This window comes from Penaeus monodon, chromosome 39, assembly GCF_015228065.2.
Source record: "Penaeus monodon isolate SGIC_2016 chromosome 39, NSTDA_Pmon_1, whole genome shotgun sequence".
NCBI lineage: Eukaryota > Metazoa > Arthropoda > Malacostraca > Decapoda > Penaeidae > Penaeus > Penaeus monodon.
In genome coordinates, this window is record NC_051424.1 from 26,631,633 (window position 1) to 26,639,132 (window position 7,500).

The following is a 7,500-nucleotide window of genomic DNA, read 5'->3' on the forward strand; positions in this document are numbered from 1 at the left end:
GGAGGGAGAGAAAAGGGGGGAGAGGGAGAGAGAAAGGGAGGAGAGAGGGAGAGAGAAAGGGGAGGAGAGAGAGAGGGAGGGGGAGGGATAGAGGGGGGGGGGGACGAGAGGGAGAGAAAGAGACAGAGAGAGAAAGAGAGAGAGGTGCGTGAGGCTAGGCTGGTATTATTTACCATTGGGTTTTGTGGTATAGTGTTCAATCGTTTGTATTGGTTTGTCATTGCCTGGAGATTTTTGTCTTCTGTCTCTCTTCTTCTTCTTCGTCTTCTCCTTCTTCTTCTTCTTCTGCTTCTTCTTCAACATACGTCTTCATTTTCTGTCCCTGAATTTATATCTTATTTAATTTATCGGTCGTTATATTTCTCTGTTGGCACGTCCCCGTCGGTCTCTCCCTCAATTTATTTCTCTTATTCCTCTTTTTCCTCATTTTCTTTCTTCTCCTCCTCCTCCTCCTCCTCCTCCTCCTCCTCCTCCTCCTCCTCCTCCTCCTCCCTGTTCTCCTCACCTGTTCCTCCTCTTCTTTTTTTCTCTCCTCTAAAGGAAACGGATTGTTTTTAAACGAGTTCCCCCTCTTCCTCGCCCAGTTTGGTAAAGGTTGTTTTTCTCTGTCCCGCCCACGCACTTACATAGGAGAGAGAGAGGAAGAGGGGGAGGGAGAAGGGGAGGGAGAGAGAGAGAGAGGGAGAGGGAGAGGGAGAGGGAGAGGGAGAGGGAGAAGGAGAGGGAGGGAGGAAGAGGGGGAGGGAGAGGGAGGAAGAGGGGGAGGGAGAGGAAGTAAGAGAGAGAGAGAGGGAGAGGAAGGAAGAGAGAGAGAGAGAGAGTTGACGAAACAACTGTCTTTGTGAAAAATATACATAAGAGAGAGGGACAGAGAGAAATATGCAGACAGAAACACATTCCTGATATGCAGCATTGTCACCGAAATGGATGCTAGTCATTTCCCCGATGAAATTCTCCATTTCTCTCCCTCCCTCCCCCCTCCCCTCCCCTCCCATCCCCTCCCCTCCTCCTCCCTCCATCCCTCACTCCTTTCCTTCCTCTTTCTCTCTCTCTCTCTCTCTCTCTCTCTCTCTCTCTCTCTCTCTCTTTTCCTCTCTCCTCTCTCTCTCTCTTCTCTCTTCTCTCTCTCTCTCCTCTTTCCTCCCTCCCTCCCTCTCATTTCCCCTCCCCCCCTCCCTCCCCTCCCCCTCCCCCTCCCCCTCCTTCCATTTCTCTCCCTCTCCCTCCTCCTCTCCTCTCTCCCTCCTTCCCCTCGCTCCCTCCCCCCCCTCTCTCTCTCTTTCTCTCCCTCTCCCCCTTTCCATTTCTCTCCCTGTTCCTCCTTCCCTCCCTTCCTCCCCCTCTCTCTCTCTTTCCCTCTCCCTCCCTCCCTCCCTCCCTCCCCCTTCTGACTCACCAATTGTCCGCTTTCCTGCCTGTCTGTCTGTCCAATCTCTTTACTCAAGATGTAAAATCTCATTCTTATCAAGTTTACTGATAAGAAACTGATAGGAGACCTTGAACGTGATTTTTGTTTTATCGTGCAAGGTCTATTTATTTTATGTCATAGTTTTTATCTCTCTCTCTCTCTCTCTCTCTCTCTCTCTCTCTCTCTCTATATATATATATATATATATATATATATATATATATATATATATATATGTATATATGTTGTATATATATATATATATATATATATATATATATATATATATATATATATATATATATATGTATGTATGTACGTATGAAAACTACAATTAAGTATCATGCTGTGACCACGGCGGCTCAAACATGAACCTACCGTAAAAAAAAAAAAAAAAAAAAAAAAAAAAGTATGTATGTATATATATAGATACATAGATACATACACACACATACACATATACATACATACATATATATGTGTGTGTGTGTGTGTGTGTGTGTACATATATCATTTGATTTATGCAAAATATGTATTATCTGTTTTTCCCATGTTATTTATTTGATTCGATTTATCAATTTATTTACCTGTGGTCAGACTTCACGCCTTTTATTTTGGTATAATGTCCGAGCTTTATTATGAGAAGTTATTGATGTATCGATCAGTCATGCAGTTCGCTCGTGCAATGCGTCAGGGTTGATGATGTTGCAGAGGGGGGAGGAGGGAGGGGGAAGGTGGGAGAAAAAGAAGGGGAGGAGGGGGAGGGGGAGGGTGGAAGAAAAGGAAGGGGAGGAGTGGGAGGGGGAGGGGGGAAAAGGAGGGGGAGGGTGGGAGAAAAGGAGGGGGAGGAGGGAGAGGGGGTTGAAGAAGAGGACGGAGAGGAGGAGGGGGAAGGGGAGGGATTGGAGGAAAGAGGAAAGGGGGAGGAACAAGAAGAGAGGATAGAGGAAAAGAGGGGGGATAGGCAAGAAGGGAAAGGGAAAAATGGAGAATTAAGGGAAGAGAGACGAGGAGTAATGGGGAGGGAGAGCGAAGAGAGAAAATCGAAAAAGGAGAGAGATGTGGGGAAGGAAATCAGAAGATGAGAAAGAAGAACGAAGCAGAAGAACAAGAAAGAAAGAAAGAAAAAGAAAAGAAAAATCCAAAGGAAACAAAACAGAAGTAGAAGAACAAGAAAGGTAAAAAGAGAGAAGGAAAAGGCAAAAGGAGACAAAACAGAAGTAGAAACAGAAACATGATTAAGAAGCAAAACAGAGCGCACGCCGCACGTCCCCCGCCCACGCGGCTGAGACGAACTACGGAAGGGAAAGAAAGGAAGGAAGGAAGGAAGAAAAGGCAAAAGGAGACAAAACGGAAACAGAAATAGAAGAACAAGAAAGAAAAAAATAGAAAGAAAAGGCAAAAGGAGACAAAACGGAAACAGAATATGAAGCAAAATAGAGAGCAAAGGATTTTTTTCACATGAGGCGAAAAAGGGGGGTACGTTTAGACCTTTTTTTTTAAGGGGGGGGGTAAGAGACCTGGCTGACCTTTGTGTTTGTATTTAAGGTCAGATATTTGCTGGGATATCTTTCTCTCGCTTTTTCCTTGTTTTCTTTCTTTTTTCTTCTTCTTTTTCTCTTTTCGTCTCTTATTTTTTTATTTTTTCGCTTTTTTTCTTTTCTTTTCTTTCCCCGCTTATTTTCTTTTTCTTTTTTTTTCTTCTCGTCTTTCTCTTTTCTGTTTTCTTTTATTATTTTCTTTATTGATTTTCTTTCTCTTCTTTCTTTTTTCTTTTCTTTCTTTTTTTTTTCTTTTTTCCTCTCCGTGTGGGGGGCGGGGTTAATTAGCGTGTTTTGATGTGAGTTGGAATGCGGAGGAAAGAGAGGAGAGAGAGAGAAAAAAAATTGAGTAGGGGAGGGGAGGGGAGGGGGGGGTGCTAGTAGGAGAGATTGGAGAGAGGGGGGAGAGGGGAAGGGGATGGAGAGAGGGGTAGGAGGTGGGTAGGGAGAGGGGGTTGGGTAGGAGGTGGGTGGGGAGGGGGGTTGGGTAGGAGTTGGGTGGGGAGAGGGTGTTGGGTAGGAGAGGGGTGGGGAGAGGGGGTTGGGTAGAGGGGGGGGAGAAGAGGCCACGGGAAAGGTTGTGAGTGGACGTAAGAGGGAGGGGAAGGGAGTGAAAGAAGGGGGAGTGAGAGACGGAGAAGAGAAGAGAGAGGCAGGAGAGAAGTGAAACTTGAAGCAACCTCAGGCAACATAACTTTACTTCTTTTGTAATAATGAAGACCAAACTTATGCAAGTCACTTGTCTCTTATTTATCTGTTTAATTTTACTGCTTTTATTAAAATCTGCTGCAATGCTGCAGGTGCAGTGGCCATTAGGAGAGCGCTCTCTCTCTCTCTCTCTCTCTGTCTCTCTCTCTCTCTCTCTCTCTCTCTCTCTCTCTCTCTCTCTCTCTCTCTCTCTCTCTGTATGTGTGTGTGTGTGTGTGTGTGTGTGTGTGTGTGCGTGTATGTGTATGTATGTGTGTGCGTGTGTGTGTGAGTGAGTGAGTGACTCGTGTGTGTGTGTTCGTATGCTCGCTCGCGAATAAACGAACAAAAAATAAAGCGAATATTAGGCACGGCACGATGAACTAACAACCATAACAGCAATACAGAAAACAAAAAAACGCAGAGAAACAAAGAAACCCGAGCTAACAAGCAAAAAACGCCTCTCCTTCGCCAACACGCAAATTCAACTCCGCAATCACCTGGCGGAGAAAAACGATAATGACGACGAGTTCCGTATTTGTTCACTGTTCAGCCGCGTTCAAGAAGATGCCGGGGACCGCTAGTCTACAGGCGAGGAGAATAAATGCTTGGCGTCGGGGATCAATTTGCGAGCATGGCGATTGTCTTTTGTTTGGTGTTCGTTTCGTTTCGAAGTCGATTTTCTTTCCGATGTTGGCGATTCTCTTTTGTTTTATGTTTTTTTTTTCGTTTTGATTATGTTGTCACACTGTTTTTCAGTTTTTTGTTTTTGTTTTTTAATTCATTCATTCTCTCTCTCTCTCTCTCTCTCTCTCTCTCTCTCTCTCTCTCTCTCTCTCTCTCTCTCTCTCTCTCTCTCTCTCTCTCTCTCTCTCTCTCTCTCTCTCTCTCTCTCTCGAATGATTATTTTGATTCTGTTTTGTTTATTTTTCATTTCTTTCGTTCATGTATATAAATCACCTGTAAACATTGGTATTGTTTTCTGATTTATTTCAATTGTGTCCTGTTTCAGGTTCTGGATTTTATTGTTTTTTATATATACTTTCATTCATTCTCGCTTCGTTTTCCACAAATTTAAATTGCGTTTATGGATGCGCTCATAATTTTTCGCCATTGTTTTCTTTATTATCGTTCCCCACAATTTTTCGGTCGGCTTGAGAGAATGCACACACACACACCAAGGATTTATGCGATGCTGTTGTGACTTATCCCTTAGAAATCTGTTCCCAGGGCGGAGAGCAGAGCGAGAAAATGATACATCACATTGCAAGACGGTGATAAAGATCTTGCAGGACTGCCTCGTCTTGAAGAAATTGCAAGTCGATAGTGGCCTTGAGGACACCCCCCCCCCTCCTCTTCACCCCTCACCCTCCTATTCCCCCTCCTCCCTTCCCTGGTCCGTTCTCTACTCGTCTCTCACTCAGCCTTCTCCTCCCTCCTCCTCCCATTCCTCCTCCTCCTTCTCCCTTCTCTCCTCCATTCTCTACTCGTTCCTCACTTCTTCTCCTCCTCCACCTCTTCCCTCTCCTCCTCTTCCTCCCTCTCCTCTTCCGTCTCCCTCTCTTCTTCCGTTTTCCACTCGTCCCTCACTTTTCCTCCTCCACCACCTGTTCCCTCTTCTCCTCCACCACCTGTTCCCTCTCCTCCTCCTCCTCCTCTTCTTCTTCTTCTTCTTCTTCTTCCCTCTCCTCCTCCTCCTCCTCCTCCTCCTCCTCCTCCTCTTCTTCCCTCTCCTCCTCCTAATCCTCCTCTTCCATCCTTCCCTCGTCTCTCACCCCGACTCCCTCCGTTACTCCACCTCCATCATCTCTCTCTCTCCCAATATTTCCTTCGTCCACTCACTCTCTCATTCCTTCCTTCCGTTTTCTCCTTCCCTTTCTACGCCCATCACGCCTGCCTTCTTCCTCCCTCCCTCCCTCCCTCCCTCCCTCCCTCCCTCGCTTCCTCTCTCCCTCCCTCCCTCCCTCCCTCCCTCCCTCCTTTCCCACGCCCATCCCCTCCTACTTCCACCTTCTCCTCCCTCCTACTTCCACCACTATAATGTTCTTCCTAATGGACGTCTCTCCTTGTGATTGGTTGTTCATTATTGTTCTTGATGCTGTTATATCTCTTGGTTATTTTATTTCTTGATTGTTTTGTTTCTTGATTGTTTTCTCTCAACGTGTGATCCGGTCTCCTATCTCTTCTTTTTGCGTTTATCTTATCTTCCTCCCCTCCCCTTCCCTCCCCTCCCCTCCATACCTCCGTTCTTCCACTTCCTTCCCTGTTCATCGTCGGGCGTGTACAGCGTACAATATGGTCCCACGAGCAAAAACTTTCCCTGGTCTCGCTCTTAGTCATCACCTCCCCTCGCCTCAGCCCCTCGCCTCAGCCCCTCGCCTCAGACGTCGCCTCAGCCCCTCGCCTCAGACGTCGCCGCCCAAGGAAGTCATCCGATCGTGTGTGTGTGTGTGTGTGTGTGTGTGTGTGTGTGTGTGTTTGTGTTTGGTGTGTGTGGATGTGGGGGGGGGAGGTGAGGGTGTGTGTGGGTGTGGGTGTAGAAAGAGGGAAGAAGGAAGAGAGGAACGGAGGGGTGGAGAAGGAGAGTAGGAGAGATGGGAAGGATGAAGGGAGGGAGGGTAGGAAAGAGAGAGAGAGAGAGAGAGAAAGGGAGAGAGAAAGAGAGAAAGGGAGAGAGAAAAAGAGAGAAAGAGAGAGAGAGAAAAAGAGAGAGAAAGAGAGAGAAAAAAAGAGAGAGAGTAAAGAAAGAAAGAGAAGGATGACCGAGAGACTGGTAGACAAATATAGATAGACAGAAGGCTTTAGAGAAAGAGGAAGAGAAGGAGAAGGGCGAAGCAAACATATAGAAATACGAAGCGGGCGAAGAAATAGAAAGAGAGCAACCAACAGACAAATATAGACTTACAAAGAGAGGGATACAAAGGAATGAGAGAGAAGGGGGAAATGAGAGAAAGTTAGAAGCACAGAGCGAGAAAGATATGAGAGAGAGATTGGAATGAGAGAAAGCAACACAATAATAAGAGAAAGAGAGAGAGAGAGTGAGAGAGAGAGAGAGAGAGAGAGAGAGAGAGAGAGAATAAATAATATAACAGAAAATAACACAAGAAGGAAGAGACATAGGAGTGAGAGAGAGAGAGAGAGTAAAATGTCAGAAAACAAAACAAGAAAAGGGAGACAGAGGAATGAAACAATAAAATGGGAGAAAGCAAGACAGGAAGAGAGCTACAGAAGCATGAGAGAATGCAAGCCATTGAAAGGCACGTCACCTGGAAGATCTGGACGAAGGCGAGTCGTATGAATGGGACAAGGTTATCGAGCTGGGCGGCATTGGTAACAGTGGTTCTCGTGGCTCTGGTGTCGAGCATGGCAACACTGATTCGACCTTCAGCCTATTGAGAGGAAGGGAGAAAGAGCGAGTGAGAGAGAGAGAGAAAGAGAGAGAGTAGAGAGAGAGAGAGAGAGAGAGAGAGAGAAAAAGAGAGAGAGTAGAGAGAGAGAGAGAGTAAAGAGAGAGAGAGAGAGAGATGAGAGCGAGAGCGAGAGAGAGAGAGAGATGAGATCGAGAGAGAGAGAGAGAAAAATAGAGAGGGAGACACACAGACATATAGGCTAGACCGACAGCTACAGAAAAGCAGGCTTCCAATAAAACCATAGCACATTAGCAATAACTGAAAACAGGTCTAGAAGTGGCGCAGAATATGTACGCTTCAGGAGGCGGTGAAGCGGGCGGGGGGGGGGGGGGGTTCAGGAAGCTCTAGGAGTGTGATAAAAAAAAAAAAAAAAAAGATGATAAAACGAACACGTGAAATTTATAAATAGATACAAAACGCACAAAAGTATATTGATCGATGGATAGATAAAGGA